The sequence below is a fragment of the Apis mellifera genome, linkage group LG6 (genome assembly GCF_003254395.2).
Source record: "Apis mellifera strain DH4 linkage group LG6, Amel_HAv3.1, whole genome shotgun sequence".
NCBI classification, from domain to species: Eukaryota; Metazoa; Arthropoda; class Insecta; order Hymenoptera; family Apidae; genus Apis; species Apis mellifera.
Window position 1 is genome coordinate 14,451,837 of NC_037643.1, and position 17,212 is coordinate 14,469,048.

At 35.2% G+C, this 17,212-nt stretch overlaps 1 protein-coding gene and 2 long non-coding RNA genes across 25 annotated transcripts in view; 2 read left to right on the plus strand and 1 right to left on the minus strand.

Moving 5' to 3' along the window:
• Positions 1-17,212, plus strand: part of LOC408874 — a 229,536-nt gene that overhangs the window by 176,999 nt on the left and 35,325 nt on the right. The window lies entirely within an intron of this gene.
• Positions 1,550-14,750, plus strand: LOC102654016. The gene is made up of 5 exons (XR_001703210.2): positions 1,550-4,207; positions 12,711-12,870; positions 13,003-13,091; positions 13,437-13,963; positions 14,073-14,750. It is a non-coding gene; the product is annotated as an uncharacterized LOC102654016 (long non-coding RNA).
• LOC102653977 lies at positions 4,658-11,584 on the minus strand. 7 transcript variants are annotated; one of them, XR_003304800.1, is made up of 8 exons: positions 10,871-11,584; positions 9,556-9,668; positions 9,180-9,454; positions 8,583-8,972; positions 8,147-8,449; positions 7,919-7,978; positions 6,377-7,846; positions 4,658-5,567 (listed from the first exon to the last, which is right to left on the minus strand). It is a non-coding gene; the product is annotated as an uncharacterized LOC102653977 (long non-coding RNA). The 7 variants fall into 7 exon arrangements; XR_001703215.2 differs by lacking the exon at positions 4,658-5,567 and adding an exon at positions 10,532-10,646 and having other exon boundaries at positions 7,273-7,846; positions 10,871-11,580; XR_001703219.2 differs by lacking the exon at positions 4,658-5,567 and having other exon boundaries at positions 7,273-7,846; positions 8,559-8,972; positions 10,871-11,581.

The window sequence follows — 17,212 nt, forward strand, 5'->3', positions numbered from 1 at the left end:
TATTTAATTAACGAATTCAATTCGATTAATGAAACTCGCTTATATTATTATTTTTCTGTATACGCGAATTATACCTCGTACATATATATACTGTAGTAATACCTTCATCGATTCCCTCGTGCTATTGAACCCGCGACAAAGTGCAACGTACAACGACAACGTGTCTAACGCGTTTACGACGCGATGAGCAAACCACGTTTATGGCATCGTTGCGGTTGCCGGTCATCGTTGCTCGCTGCCTGGCGAAATGTCAGCCGTCGCGAGGCGATTGTAAACGCGATTTGGAAAGGTCTCTCCCGTGTCCACCAGTATATATATTTCTTCTCCGTATCACGATATATATCCATTATACATATATGTAATAAGAACAGAAGGGATGAACTATCGAAAATAATCGTTAAATAATATCTTCCACGAATTGTATATAGAAAGAAGAATAGAGACCGTCCATGTTTGTTGTTCGAATTTGGTTAAACGACTGCCGAACACGACGAGAATATCGATCGTAAGAGGCATGATCCTTGGATCGCGGTTTCGTCTCGTTCTCGAATTAGAGAAACGCCTCCAGCAACGATATCCATCGATACGTTATGGAATATTTGATCAGCGTGCACAAGATTGTTCCACTCAATCTCTTTATTCCATTATTCTACCAAGTTCCTTTTCTTATTCATTTACCCGTCCAAATATTGCATCCTTATATCCTTCGATTTCTCAGAAGAATAAAATAAATAATTTATTTCCATACGCATCTAAATTCAATAAATTAATTAATCGTATAAAAAAAAATCGTAGCCCGTAAAAATCCCACGATATACGTATATATCTATACCCCACTATTTAATATCTATAACGAGAGAGAGAAAGAGAGAAGAATATAAGAGACGCCAATTTCAATCAACGGATCCACCGAAACAATTCTCGGCCCCCTACGCTCGGTGGCGAAAACAACAAAAACCATCAATCAACATCCATGCTTCTCTTCTCTCTCCCCCCTCCACACCTCCCTCAGTTCGAAGCGCGATCGCTTGTCCGACGCATTGCCAGCAGAGACGAACGTGGGCGATGGTGGCGGCGGTAGCGGTAAACAATCGAAATATCGGGAGGGACACTTTTATTCCCGCGTTGAAAGGCGGAGCGGCAATTGAATCGCGCGGGAACGGGGCACCTAGCCTAGCCGCGTGGTAAACAAAAGGCCGCCCCCTCCCCTCGTCGTGGCGGCGATTAGGTATCGAGAATTGGAGCGGTCCTTGAATCGTTCGCCGAGGACGGAGCGGAATGAACGGGTGCACACACCACTCGGCGAGATCGGCGGACGAAAGAGGCAGCCACACGACACTCGCTGGGACTCGGAGTCAGTCAGTCAGCCGATGCCGCTCACCACGGCACCACGCGCCATTCACTCCGCCGTTCCGATCGATCCGAGATCTCACCTTGCCTCTCGCGCGATTCTTTCTCGTGTATTTTTCGTTCTTGTTTTTCTTTTTTTTCTTTTTTCGGAAAAAGTGAGAGAAGAAGGTTTGTTTCTCGGGTATAATTTGTTTTAATCGGTTTTTCTCAATATTATTATATTAAAAGGAGATGATTTTTTTTTTTAAGAGAGAGAGTCTGTAAAAGTTTTGGACAGGTTTTTATTTTTTTTTTGGAAAAAAAATGGAATTGTGACGCTTTTCTTTCGAACATTTGCGCGCGAAATTTGAATTTTTTCGAATTTATATGAGTATATATATATGATATAAATAATGGATTGTAATGGAATTTCGAAATTGTTTCAAGTTTGTTTCGATCGATTTTAGAAGTTAGAATGGGATACACGATACACATGGAGAAGCGTTGGCTCAAGGAACGTGACGTCTCGTTTAAAAGTAAAGCAAAGCGCGTCGATGTAGAAACGTTTTACAAAGTGGTAGAAAGCCACTGTCGTATTAACGCGAAGTAATTCAGACAAGGTCGCGAGCACGATTTAATACACGAAACGTTAAATCGTAATTCGAACGTTACATTCTACAATTTAAATAATTTCTCTAAATTCAATAAATATTATATTGGATGCAATGTTTGTACTATAAATTTTTCTTCTCGAGTTTAATTTAAAAATTCTTGCATAACATTAGCTACGAGCAAAGTCCATTTCACAAAAGATAAATAAAGAAAAATAAACTCGCGCGAATAAATTATTAAGCAATTTAAAACGAAGCGAATTCACACGTTACGCGATTAGAATTAAGAGAAAATCGGACGTCAACTTGTAACGTGAAAATGGTCAATATCGGGTTCGAACGCTGGGCCATTAGGGCACAACGTCGAAACGGATAAATACGTGCTCTGGTATAAAAACTGTGGATGAACGGCTTTTTGTTCGTTGAGTGTAGCGTTGGTAATATATATACCGCGGGTCGAGAAACGCGGTATCGTTAAATACGGTCTAATTTATTGGGCCAATATCTAAAAGTCAATATTTGAGCGTTCAGTGGCTTCTGGACGCTACGTTCCATTGCACACGTGCACGCATTGTGCGCACGGCCGTTTCGGTGAATTATTTTGCTCGATTGATTCCAAATATTTCGAGCACGTCCGCCCCGAGTATCAAGTTTCACGCCAAACCTCACCAAGAATGCGATCAACCGATTTAAATTTCACGGAGAAAAGGAATTTTCGCGAGATTGAATTTGAAATATGTCGTCAAAAAAAATAAAAAAATAAAAATAATCAATTTAAATAATAATTCTAATCTAACTTAAACTTATAATTTAATACGAAACCAAGCATTGAATGGACAATTTATTTCAAGGACGGGGAAATCAATGAGGCGGTTTCAATTCGAGATAATTACCGAAGATATTATTATCGATCGTAGGTAATAAAGAGTAAGAGTATTCTCACAGTTCATTACTTCGATCGTTGATCCCCGTTCAAATTGTCCGCGAAATGGGTAAACAATCGGTTTCACCATCGGCCATTTTATAATACGACTCTAGTGGCACTCGTTTCACGACTCGAAAAGCGTCCAATTCTTTTTTCACGATACTGTAATAATCGCGTCTGGCCGGATCGTAAAAGTTACGAGCTCTCCATATAATTCTCGGTGAATTTTATCGGAATATTCTGCCGGTTAACTTTAACGCCCGATTCCGTATTTCGTGAACTCGATTATGATTCTGGCAATTGTCGAAAGTTGAAGTTTCAAAGTTCCTTGAATTGTTAATTGAATTCGTAATTTTAATAGAAATTTCGTGTTTTTTTTTTTTTTTAAGGCGCAATTCGAAGCATTTCGACGAAGAAAAAGAAATCGATGGATTTTAAAGAGGAAATTTCCGCAACGGATTTATTCGCCTTTACGAGTTTCCTTATTTCCCGTATCGTTATCTTATCTCTATATGTCTATGGAAACATTTTACGAGGAAAAAATTATCCAGATATTTTCACGAACAAAGAATTCCTCTTCAACATCTATCGTCGATTTTCTTTTCAAACTTGTTATTGTGAGCTCGCCTTTGTATTTATTCTTCGTTGAATCTTTCGTTCCCTTATTGTCAAACAACTCGTGGAAACAATCTGTCGCTTTCACTTCAGAAATGCAATTGCAACGAGTGAAACATTGTCAAGGAATTTTCTCTTCAATTATCGACTCCTTTAATCTCGTCGGATATTATTTTTCGTTTAGAAAGTTATTCTTGTCTCCTATTTCCGTTATTTTCACGGTGACCGATAATAAACGTAATAACGTAACGAGGAATTATTATATTAATTTGTGACAATATTATATATTAATAACAATTTATTAGTGAAAGTAAAATATCTCTTTAATTTTAATATAAAAATAATCTCTCGAATTTTAAAGAAGAATTCGATCGATCGTGCTTGAAAATCGAAACAAAGGGAAGCTTCTTTCGATCCATTCCAGTTTATCGAGACTGTATTTTGCGATCGATCGACCGTGTCAATTATTTGTGCTTGCCGTGCAAACAGCAGACAGATGCGCGTGGCGAGAACGACGAAGACGAAACGAGGAAGGCGCGTGACACACTCATGACACGCTTGTGGCCACGCATCGAGCATTGTGCACTGGAATCCGTCACAAAGCGGACGAACGCGACCCTCCTAGTGTTGAGCGCGTGTCTGAAACTCGGTGTACGCGTTTGGACACGGAGGAAAATGGGTGGAAAAGTCGGGCTGATTTGCGGCAGTTGCTGGTCCGGAAAGTACAGTATGTATATAATAATCATTATTTTATCACGATTTTCTGATATACGAAAATGTTATTTAATAATTGAGAATTTACTCGTCGTGCCATTTCCTTCTTGGGAATCAATAAGAATAAAACGAATTTGCATGCAAAAAATTCGAAAAATAAGAGAAGAGTATTTCTTTTCTAACAACAAAGAAAGTAATTTTTCACAAACCTATTCTATTATCTTGTATTCTTTTTAATATATATATATATTTTAAAATTTACGATAAATTATATATACGTCGCTTTGTGGAATCGTTTTTCTTATATAATGAAATATATTTCGTCATATAACACGTTCAAAAGAGCGGTTGGAGTAATTCTAATAAACGTGAAATTATAATGCATCGTAAAAAAAAGTATATCCAATCGGACGAATGTTTCTTTCCCTTTCTTCGAAACGCTTTGTCTCTTCTTAAATCTGTCTTCGTCGAACAAACAAGATCGAACTTCTTCTTTCTTTATTTTTTCGCGAGATAAGAAACCGTTTAAATTCCTATCCTTGAAACCGAGTCGTTCTCGAGAAGCATTAACCAAAAAAGCGCGAGAGAGATGGGTTTGAGAAAACGGGACGCCCCTTATAAACTGGACGAGTCCTCGGTTGCGTTGGATCGCGGCCAACGAAAATCGCTATCGCGACGATCTCTTCTCCGCCGGATCGTCTATCCTTCTTGGAAGGAGGAGTGTAACCACGACCGAAAATCGTTGGATTTCCAAATAGCTCGAGCTCTTTCTATTCCCCCTCCACCGTCACTTTCGATGATTCTGCCCTCTCTCTCTCTTCCCCCACTCTTCTTCACGATGAGACGTTTAACGTCCGACGCGACGAGTCGAGTGGAAATAAATTTGAGGTTATTCTGGCTTACTTGTTTCGCTTTCCTCGTAATTTTCTTCACCGAGTAAGAGTAATTTTTAGTGGTTTTTAATCTCTCTAAACTTGTTAAATGCAAGGGAAATTAGATAGATGAGATAAATTATAAGACAGGGATTGAAATTATAAAAGAAAAAAAATAAATTCGTTGCTGCAAACTCTGCAAACTTGATTATTCTTATTATTATAATAATCGCGCGATTCGACATTACGATTTATCACGGAACATGCTTCGATAAATTCTTCTCCAAGGAAGAGGAAGAAGAAAAGGAGAAGGAAATGGAATCTGGTGAAAATAAGAGAGGTTATTCCATCATCCTCGAACCGGACAAAAATTTGTGCAGTGTTTTCCCAACTTCAGTTTTGTCAAGATTAATTTTCTTAGAGGAGAAGATTCACGGTTCGTTCGTTCGTTTGCAATTAAGTCGAAGGAACCAGCCATTCGCGATGATATAATTACGTTACCTGGAACAGGCGAGCGATTTTCACTAATATCACGAATTTTATATATATATATTTAAGAGAACGGTGGTGGTTGAATCAGAAGATGGAACAACTCGAATTCGGCTTCTTGTGAACCGTTAAGAAAGCGTGATTTAACATGCCACGTGATGCACAACCATTCTGCCACGTGGATACCGTTACTCGCCTCGTTGGTACTCGCCTCGGCCTCCCCTCCCCCCCTCCCCCGCCACGTTTATATTACATAATCCCGGCCGCCTCCGATTTTTCGACACCGTACCCCCGATTCTGGATCTCGTTTCTGGATTCTAACGATTCAGCTTGCCCGATTAAATCCGGCCGTGCGTATTTATAATTTATGTGACACATCGATACATATAATTCTCCTCCATTTGTAATAACGTATTATATTATGATATTTATATATGTAATTTTCTAACGGTATTTTTACGGTTATCGATTATTGTTACGCGTGCGGAGTCGTTAATTTTTTCTTTCTCTTCATTTGTGACGCTCGATTAAATCCGGCCGTGTATTTACACATACACAATTTTTTAATATAATTTATGCAATATATATATAATTTTGTAATAACATATATATAATATTTTATATAATTTTTTAACGGTATTTTTACGTTGTTGATTATTGTTACGCGTGCGGGATCGTTAATTTTTTTCTCTTCCCCCCTCCCCTCCCTACATTTGTAACACTTACCCGATTGAATCCAGCCGTGTATTTACATATACACAATTTTCTAATGTAACTTGCAATATATATCGATACATACAATTTTCTAACGGTATTTTTACCTTAATTTTTTCCTCTTCTCCCCTCTCTCCTCCATTTGTAACACGACGAAAGTTGTAATTTAAAGCTGAAAAAAATTTATTTTCCGAAATTGTTCTGAAGAACGAAATAGATATTCAAAAATTTAATCTTGAATAAATTGATGAAGATGAATCTAATCGAAAGAAAAAAGGAAAAAGGATTCAACTTTGAAAAAAAAAATGGAAATATCGATCGAATGTGTAAATCGATGCACAGGTAAAAATGCAAAACTGAAGCTTCAAAATCTTAAAAAGGGGGAAAAAAATAGAGATCAATTAATAATCAATTTTCTTGGATCACGTAATTGCTTATAACATAAAAATCCATCGAGATGAAATTAATCGAACAGCTAGAAAGAGATTTTTTGGCTTTTCATCACACAAAAAAAAAATAATTTATATATACATAATTTTCTATTACAATTGTATGATATAATATATTAATACATAATAATATAATAATATATTATATCGTAATATTTTATAATAATGTATATATAATTTTCCAATTAATTTTTACATTATTGTTACAACATAAAACTGATCATTAATTCGGCAAAATCGACGCGTGATTCGATCAATTCAGGCGAAACGCGAACGACTATCTTCGCTTCAAAACGAAGTTCGAATTCTTTTCTCGAAAAAGCGTAAAAAGTGAATGAAGAATTGGGCAGAAATTTTTAAAATCGATTTAAATTAATTATGCTTTGAATTAATCTGATATTTTCGTACGGGAGAGGAATAATATATTTTATGAATCCAAGAAATATGATTAAATAATTACAGATCTTTGTTAAATGATCGAATAATTCTTTTTGATGCAACAATAATCGACTAAAACTGGTGGATCTGTTAATATTATCCGGAAAAGTAACGGGTTAAATAATTACACGTACGTAATTTCATTCTTATTGAAATTACGAAATTTAAAATTAATTGAATAGATAAATTTTCAAAATGGAATTGCATCGAGTGAATTTCTATTCCGTTGTTTAAACGGAAGAATAGAAATCGAGACGCAAGAATATGTCCGTTAATTCGCCGTTAAATCGAAATCGCGTAACAATATAAAAAAAAAGAAAAAAAGAATCGACTCTCGGTTTCGATCATTCATCTCGTGAAAATTATTACGAAATTCTTAATATCAAAAGAGATATTATTTTCTGCACTGGGAGAATATTATCTTCGAATTAATCGCGAAAACAACAAGTATACCACTATCGTGAACTCTACTCTCAAGAGCGAATCAAAGTTTCCCTCCGATCCAAAACTTGGCGAGCTTAGACAACCTCTTCTCCCTGATCCCTCTTCTTTCCAATTAAATTTCTAACCAAATTTCACCCTCGTCAATCTGAATTCCATCAATTTGGATCAATAGATATTTATTTGCACCAGGCATCTCTAATAATTGACAAGTTTCTTCAAAATAACGATATCGAGAAGCAACATAACCTAAAAGAAAAAATTCAGACATTATATCAATTCCAAACTTTTATCATCAGAAAAATAGATATTTATTTATACCAAGCATCTCTAATAATTGACAAGTTTCTTCAAAATAACGATATCGAGAAGCAACATAACCTAAAAGAAAAAATTCAGACATTATCAATTCCAAACTTTTATCATAAAAATATTGAATTTCGTTATCGATATTGGCATAACGTCGTTAACATCCTTTGAAAAGAACGTTGACAATGATATTTTTCACGGTATACGGTTTACAGGGGATGGAAACAATTTTCTGGTTACCTTGAAATATCCGCGTGACGAGATGGCCGACCGGCGAAGGGACCGAGTCGGGATCGAGCTCGTCTGACCCACTTGATCACTACAGATCCCGTTAGTTGGCATCGAAGAGTCGACAACACTCTTGTCTTGTTTGCACATGCGCACCTCTCGCCTCGATCGGCGCGACACTCGCCGGAGAAAGAAAATGTCCGCGCGGAAGAAAGAAAATGGACATCTTCGTCCGACGATTCGTTCGAAGCCTGTTGTCGATAAAAACTCGACCGATTTATATAACCTTCGTTTAATTTCGATGGAAATTATATTCTGAGAAAAAAAGAGAAATTTTAAAAATTGAAGAAATTGAAGAAATATTATAACATTGATACATTTATTCCAAATGAGAAAGAAAAATGAATAAAGGAGATTTACTTACTTAACTTTGTTTAAATTTACTCACGATCAGTGTAGTACGAGTCTGGTGTAACGATTGAATTCTTGAGATCCTGGAATCTTGTGGAAACTTGAATCACCGATACCGATAGAGATTGCAACATTCCAAATTGAACGATCTCGAGAGCGAAGGAAAGTTAAATTTTTCACCATCTATCCTGTTAACGTTACGCGTTCGATGGTTTATTTTTACCTGCAAGATGACGCAGAAATGGAAACAGAAATGCTTCGACAATTTGCGAGATTTATGAAGACCGGTATAAAAAAGAACACGAATCTTTATTTATTTACGGACACGAAAACCTGAATTCTAAATTTAAATGTTAGCAAACCGAGTGATGTCTTGCAATTTTTTCTTTTTTTTTTTTTGGACGACCAGAAAATTCCTCGAGGATATCTGGAAAGAAGAGAGAAAAAAAATCGATAATAATTTAAACGAAATTAAATTTAATCTAACTAATAATTTGTACGAAACAATTATTTTTAATATCGAAAATCGAATCTTTCTTCATTTTTTTCGAATCGTAAATTCTTAGGAAACGAAGAAAAAATGATTTCCTGCTACGAATAATAAACGAATATAATGGACCGATTATATTATTACCTGTTTGAGCGCGACTCGAGTAGAGGGGGAAGATTATAGGCGCTCATTCTTCGAAAGGGATACGCGATTGGAGGAGCAAAAGGAAAAAGGCCGAAATCCCGCGGGTGGTTTACCGCGTTCAGGATATCCCAATAGCAGTAAAACGATTGCGAGAACGTAAAATATTTATTACGACTGGCCGCAACCGTGGCTCCTCCATGGTTTTTTTTACAATAGAGCTTGCAATAAAAAGCCCTCAAGCGAGGAGTGCGGAGGATGGAAGTGTACGGAGCATCCTAGAAAAAGAAAAATCAACAGTTCGGTCGTTTGAACAGCAACAGGTCGAGCAACGATACAAATGACTATGGAAGTCTGTTTGCAGGTCTGTTCGAGCTACCTCGATCAATTTCTATTCTTCCCTTCTTCCTTTCCCACTCTCTCCTCCCTTCACCTCGCTTCTTTCATCGAAACGTTATACTCTTCCGCGACAATTAATTTATCTTCCCGAATCTACCTTGTTGAAAGAGAAATTATGAGCTTTTATCCAATTATTATTGTTATTATTATTCAAAAGTTATTATTAAATAAAAAAAAATATAAAAATATGATACATCTTGTATCCTGATGTTAGAAGAACCTATTTTGTTCGTTAGAATCATGTATAAATTAAATACGATGCGAATTTAATTAGCTAAGTTTAATTTAATAATTAACTAGTTTAATTTCTAACAACCGTAACATCAAAGTAATGGCATAAAGCAAAATTGACGAGACTCGTGATGACCTCGGAGACATCCCCAGAAACATCTCAAATAGAATTTTGATCACACGAGGGACAGCATCCCCGTGACAACGTTTCCAATAACAACTCTGATTCCCTTAGATGTCTGCCCGTCGCCATTTCCGGCGTCGCAACACCACCATAAGCTCTATAGCGGTCAGAACTATGGGGTGAACAATCCCTAGCTATAACCTCTCTTACTGCACCACATCCTTTTGCTGGTCGAAATTCTATTTGTGTAGATGTTTGCCCGCTTTGAAACGAACAAAGTAAAATATGTTTGCGAGAGAATTCTGTCGTTTCAGATGGTAATGATACGATCCGGTATACAACAAAGTAAAATTTCGTGAATTGTGACGGAATTACAATGCAACATGAGCATGATTTAATTTAAATTCATGCGAACATTTGACATTTATTTTTTAAAAAATTTATTTTTTTTGCAATGAAATGCGTACTATATTTGCGTAATATTTTTAATGTAATATAAAATATACAATACAATTGTTCGTTAAATTGATAAATAAAAATATTATTCAATCTATATACGAGATTACATTTTAAAACTTTAAGAATAATCGACACGACATACCAATGGGTTATATTTCTGATCCAGACATGGCAGTAAATCATCAGTAAGCGATAGCTGTATATTTCAGCATTAATTTTCTATATCGATAAACATTACGTTTAAGAGAAAAACATATCTGTTTGAAACAGAGAAAGAAAAAATAAGAAAATAAATATCTTATGTTTTTTAAAAAAAGAACGCGAGGATCAAAGTACTTAACCTAATTTAAACACGTTATATGGAAACAGGAATGCGTTTTTCATCGCATTATAAAGAAATGTAATAACACAATTTTCGAATTAAAAATAATGTATCAAGATAACAATGAAGACATATAATTGAAAAAAAAAATAATGATACCCGTAAATTTCTCTTTTCATCGATCAATCTTCCAGTAATATCTCGGTGGCAGCGAAGTCACAACGAAATATTATCGAGTTATCGCTCAGTCGATGCAGGAATGGCAGAAACACGCGCGAATAATGCGTTTGCGTCACGCGAATTTCAGACAAAACAACCGGCGTAACGAAAAGTTACCGTCGCGACCATACCCGTTCTAAATATAAAATGGTGTCCGTTGACCGAAAGAAAAATTGTCGACGATACGGTACTTCACTTCTTCCAAGATTGAATGCCTGTGGTCGACCTATTTGCCGGACAGTCCTCGTGCCACGAAAGAGCGAAATGCAGCGATGCTATTTAATCCGACGGTTTATTTAATCCACCAACATTATCCACTAGCGTGCAGAAACTTGCTACGGCGCGCGCGTGCTCGCGTGTGTTCGGTAAATATAGACGCTCCACTTGGCACTAGCGCAGAAAAGATCAAGGTGTCATAGAAACGACGCCGTTATGTCGATCTGTGCATGACTTCATTCCAGTTCCGCCTGGGGAATTTTACATTTACGCAAAGGGATATTTTTGGTAATATGTACAATAGTACATACCGATATGTCAATAGTAATATGGCAGATTTCAATGAATTAATAACCTGTATGATTAGTTTAGTTTCAATTAATTTTATAATTTCATCGAATTATTCAGAAAAGGAATTAATAAAAGTGCAAGTTTATTATTTATGTATTATTATTTTTGTATTTATAAAAAGTGAAATTTGAAGAAAATATTAATTGGTATATTTTATAGGACATATTTATGTCTATTGAAGATATTAATAAAAAGAAGAATTTTCTTAAAATGGAATATATCCAGATTGGAAATTTTACAATTCGACAAACATAAACTAATCAATATTAATTTTTATTATATTTGAATTTAATCATCTTAGTCGTATGATTAATTAAAAATTAATTGACATTTTTAAAAATATTCTCATGACATACATTTCTTCAATTTTAAAATTATTCCATATCATTATTGCAAAAAAAATAAATTAAATTAAGGAACGAAAGTTTCATATAAAATAGGAGATTAATTCTTTCCCAATTAATATTCAACACCAAATGTTATTGAAATTAATGTACAAACATTTCTCTATACTCTGTATTTATATTTCAGTCCAAGAAATTTCGATCCGACTAGAATAAAGAGAAAAATCCGAAAGTGTTATTCGATTTTTACAAAAGTCTATTAATTAATTGGAACAACGTTCGATGAAATTGCTAACTTTTTTGATGTAATACACAGGTAATTGATTTAGTTCATTTTGATACATGAATTATTTATCGAAAATATGACAAATAAATCCGGATAAAGTTGATATGAATTTATAAGACTCATTATGATAAATTTAATTAAAAAAAGAAAATTTGAAATTATAATTTAAGGTTATGATTCGTTATACGTAAATATATCTATCCAAATTAAATTTTATTTATAAAAATGTATTTTAATTTATATTTATCGTACAATTTCATAAAAATTGAAGAAAAAAAAGAACAAATTATAACATTATAATTATATTCCAGCACGGACATCGAAATTGTATAATTTGGAACAAGTGTCACGATTCATGTTTACAAATGCAAAAATAGAAAAAAATAGAGAAAAAGCATCCGCTTCTTGTACACCTTGTCAAGCTGCAGTTTACAGATAAATCCATGTAAATCGCGAACATCCGCGATGCCGTGTCACTGTTCTGATATTTCGACCGAATTCCAAAAGCGACAGCTGCGTTCGACGTAAATCTTTGGCGCAATCGGCTCTTCCTGTTTGTAATGCACCGAACACATTTTTTCAGATACCTTTGGACTTCGTCGCGATTTGCGCGTGTAATTTCTAATAAGTATAACAACTTTTTGTCATCATGAATTCGCCGCTTCCTCCTTTCACTGTAAAATGATTCTTATAATATTGTGATCTCCAAGATGAATATAATTTGGAAATGTATGATGAAACAGGTAAAATTAATTTATTATATCTGGTAATAAATTATGTATAATAAATTATGTATAAATTATATATTTAAATGTAACTATAGAAATTCGAGTGAAAAAAATAATTAATGAGGCTTATTGTATTGGATAACATAGGTATGGATAAACAGAATTGAACGTGAAAGCAGAATTTAGAAGTCATGGCAAAGCAGTGATTCGAAAATATGGACTGAACAAATCTAGAGGTTTCGTTTAATCAATGTAAAAAAGTAATCCAGACGAAGATTTACATTTTATCCAAGTTTATTTTATTTTCTCGCGTCGAACAGTTTGTTAACGATAGCTATGTAATTGAAAAAGGTGCGAAATGGAATTAATGCATTGTTGTACACGGGCTTCTGAACACGTTTAATTACTTAAACTCCTTTGCAACAACTTTGATTCAAGTTCCATTTCGTGCTAAAATCAGTAGTAGTTTCCAAAGTCGTTGTTTTAATTGTGATAAAAATTTCCTCAAACTGGATTATTTCAATTTTTCCATCATGCTATTTTTTTTTTCACAATGTAATAAATCATATGATATTTCACAGATATGAAAAAGGAGAATGCATGTTAAAAGGAGAAACTTGAGACATCAACTTCATCTTTCTTTGAACAATTTTCGAAAAAGAAATATTTTTCTCCAAAGCATTTAAGAGAAACTTTCTAAACAAAGACCTCGTTTGAAAACAGAGCACGCATTCCAAACCTATCTTGATCAATCGGTTCATCAACGTCAACGTTTCACGGACAAAATCGGAATGAAAGGTCGTCACGTGTCAAAGCTGCTACGCTGAATGCGAGAAATGCATCGAAATGCCTAAAAAAAAAAAAAGGGAAAAAAAGGAAAGAGAATCGTTTGAGAATGGACCGCGGCAAATTGTAGCCATCTTTAATGCACCGTCACGCATTCCATTCGCGAGAGAAAGAATGTCGAGGAACCGTTCGCGACATTCAATCAATTTTTCTATTTAATGTATTCCATTCCGATGCATTGAAGAAGAATTTTCTTTTAAAGAAAATGAACGTCATCGTGCGTTCATTGATTATGGATTAAATCGTTTGATTGGTTTAGAAGGTAAAGAGAGAGATATCTTTAAAAGATTGATTCTATAAAAACAAATATAAAAATTGAAATGAAATTTAATTATCAAGTTATATTATCATGCAATTTAATTTTGTTCCAGATAAAACGGATCTGTCTTCATCAACTCAATTTAATATATAAAGTTATACGTTTCAACCGACATTTTTGCATATCAATTTTCATATTTGTTTTATCTTATGAGAATCAAATTATAGTTTAAATTTTGAATTGCAAAGATAGATTGATATAACGATTGAGACATATATTTGATGAAAAAAGTTGAAAGTAAAATAAATTTATGTAAAAATTTTCAAAGGAAGGAAATGTGGAAAATTAGGGGACTTGTAGAGTTTTCAACTCTGTATTTCTTTCTCCATCTTTTCCACGATTTTTTTCCTCGTTCACAAAAAAACAAGGGATGAAATTTTCTACTCGAGCGCCGTCTGAAGTGGAGGACGATAGGTCGAAGTGGAGAACAATAGCTTAAAGTGAAGCTTTAATATGATTTCTTAGGGACAACCGAGGAAATTGAGTTTTTTAAGTGTGTATCTTCGGTGTGGTCGATAGAAAGTTGTTGATTCTCCTTTTGTCCTGCTTCAGATTTATCCCGATTTCTTCTGTTTTTCTTCCCTAAATAGGTTCTCTTCGAAATACAATTTGTTTTAACGCAATACTCGGTTGAAAGAAAAAAGCTTTCTTCTTTATGCAAAAAAATTTTCGACACACGTTTTTGTTAAATATTTATATTTACGCCAATGAAAAGAATATATATGTGACTAATAGAAAATATGAAATAATATTCTTCTCATTATAAGTAAGGATAATTATAAAAATATATTGATTATAAAAATATATATTGATTATAAAAATCTTTATATTCGCCACCAAAAATATTTCTTTCTGCATGATTCATCACTTACGACTTATCCATAAAAATTAAATCTCTGTTTAAACTTTCATTCATTTGAACTTCGATTCGAAAACGTCTTATTCCTCTTTTTCTTGTTAAAAAAAAAATTGATTTTATATTCTAATTCAATATTAACGACAAATATAATATGTATTCTGCTACATTTTTCATATATCAGAATATTTAATAATTTCAATAACAATAAAAGAATAATTATTTCCTAAATTACCCGCCTCTCTTAATTTTTCGCATCAACAAAAAAAAAATCACGCTAATTAAAAAATCTATCATTTCTAGGTTTAAAATTCAATCAATGTCCATCTAACAATGATTGAACTAATATTGAAACGAAACCGCAGAAATAGAAGGAAAATCTCTGTCCAACTACAAAGACGGATCATATTCGCATCGCAGCAGGTGACTCGTATTCCTTACGTAAGAGCGTAAGCGAACCAGGATGGCCTGGTTCCACAGAGAGGCTGAGGCTAATTGCACGTGATAAATCGTCCCTTCCCGCGTGTCTCCAGCCTCGGTCTGTTCCTCTGTTAAAACGAGGCGGTTCCTCTGCGGTAATTCCCCTCCTGGCCGGCCACCACCAGTTCCGTTCCATTTCGTTCCGCGCCGTTCCCATGTCCGCAAAACATCCGGCTGCTCATTATGGCCCCCGCGTCGCCGCTAACGGCCCGCCACCGTGAGATTCAATTACGCCCTCCAACGCTCGAAACTCCTCTTTACGCGCGTTCCGCATGCCGCGACACGCGCGCTCCGTCCCTCCTTTCCCCTCTCCAAGTTGCGCGACGTTTCGGAATTTCGGCGCGGTCCCGCTCGCTCCAAGGATCCCCCCCTCGAAATAGGCCGAGAACCCATGGAATTCGTGGAATATTATAGGATAGGTTCGTGGTAGAGAGAGAGAGAGAAGAATTTTTTGTAAATTTGAATGCAAATTTATTGGTGAGAGAAAATTTTATTACTTTGTTACTCGATTGAATTTTTGAACCCTTTTGCTACGGGCGATTTCTCCGCTGCTGCGCCAAAAGTGTGCGCAGTGCTCGAGAAAGATCGTCGAGTTTACGACGCAATTCTTCGGTGTTTATTGAAAAAAAATTTCCTTAAAACGAGGTATTTGATATGACATTTAATTACACTTTGGAACTCGAATAACATTACGGAATATAATAATGTGATGTAATTATAATAATAAGAACTTTTAATAATGATATTGCGTGAGGAACGAATGATAAAAGATATTCGACAATAATTCCAATCGCTCGTAATATATACAATACGGGGCATCTTATGCAGAGCGACGCTATATAGTCGCTCGTAGTAACGAAAGTGTTAAATAGAGGTAATGAAAGGTACTCTGGTTCGTGTAGTTCTATAAGCAACGAGAATATTACACAGTGGAATATTGAAACAATATTGAAATTATGGAAAGTTAAAGGAATATTGTTTATTTGTGAACGTTTCCTCGTGCCACTTATCGCTATCAACTACGAACAGTATCCTCGACAAAAATAATCGTTTAATCCCATCGTAAAACCGGATGCTCGTTTTACCGTGCGAATAAACGCAACTCAAGGCAACCTAACCTAAAACCGACGTGACACTAATTCAAATTACGTTATATAGGAAAGGTCGTTCTAATTGTAAATTTAGCTTTATCACCAAACGACGTCCCATTTATCCCACGAAATAATTCCTTTTTGAAACCTTGACGAATCAAGCATTGCGATTAATTCGTCGCATATTTCGACCGATTATTAACACGAAAACTGGGCGAAAGTAGTTCATTGAAAATTTTTCGCGTTCCAATTTTTCTTCCGATAGATGTCCTCGTGTTCGTCGCATTTTCACGGCAAATTCTCCGCATCGTTCGCGTTAACAGACGCCCGTTGTTCGTAAAAATAGCGGGCTGGATTCAATTACTTTGGCCCGCGTCGTCGCATCCTCCATACCGCTTCGGAATTTCAAATTCGATCGAGGACCCGGCTCGAATTTCAATAATGAAACGGTGACATATTTTTTTTTTTTTTTTTTTATACTTGCATTTTCTACATTTTCTCGTACAGATATATTGATATTTCGAGTGTATATGAAATATGTAATAGATGAAAAATGTAAAATGCGAAATTTTTTCGTACAACTAACCTTTTCTTCCTTTTCGATGGTGCCACATTCAGACAAGAGAAACAATAGCTCGACGATACGTAGTATTGTGTCGGTGTATTACAATTGATTTTACGAAGAATAATAATGTGACAACAGTGACGTGTTCCGCCCTTGAGTTAATTGAATTTATCTCGGATACAAAGAGAAGAATATCCTCC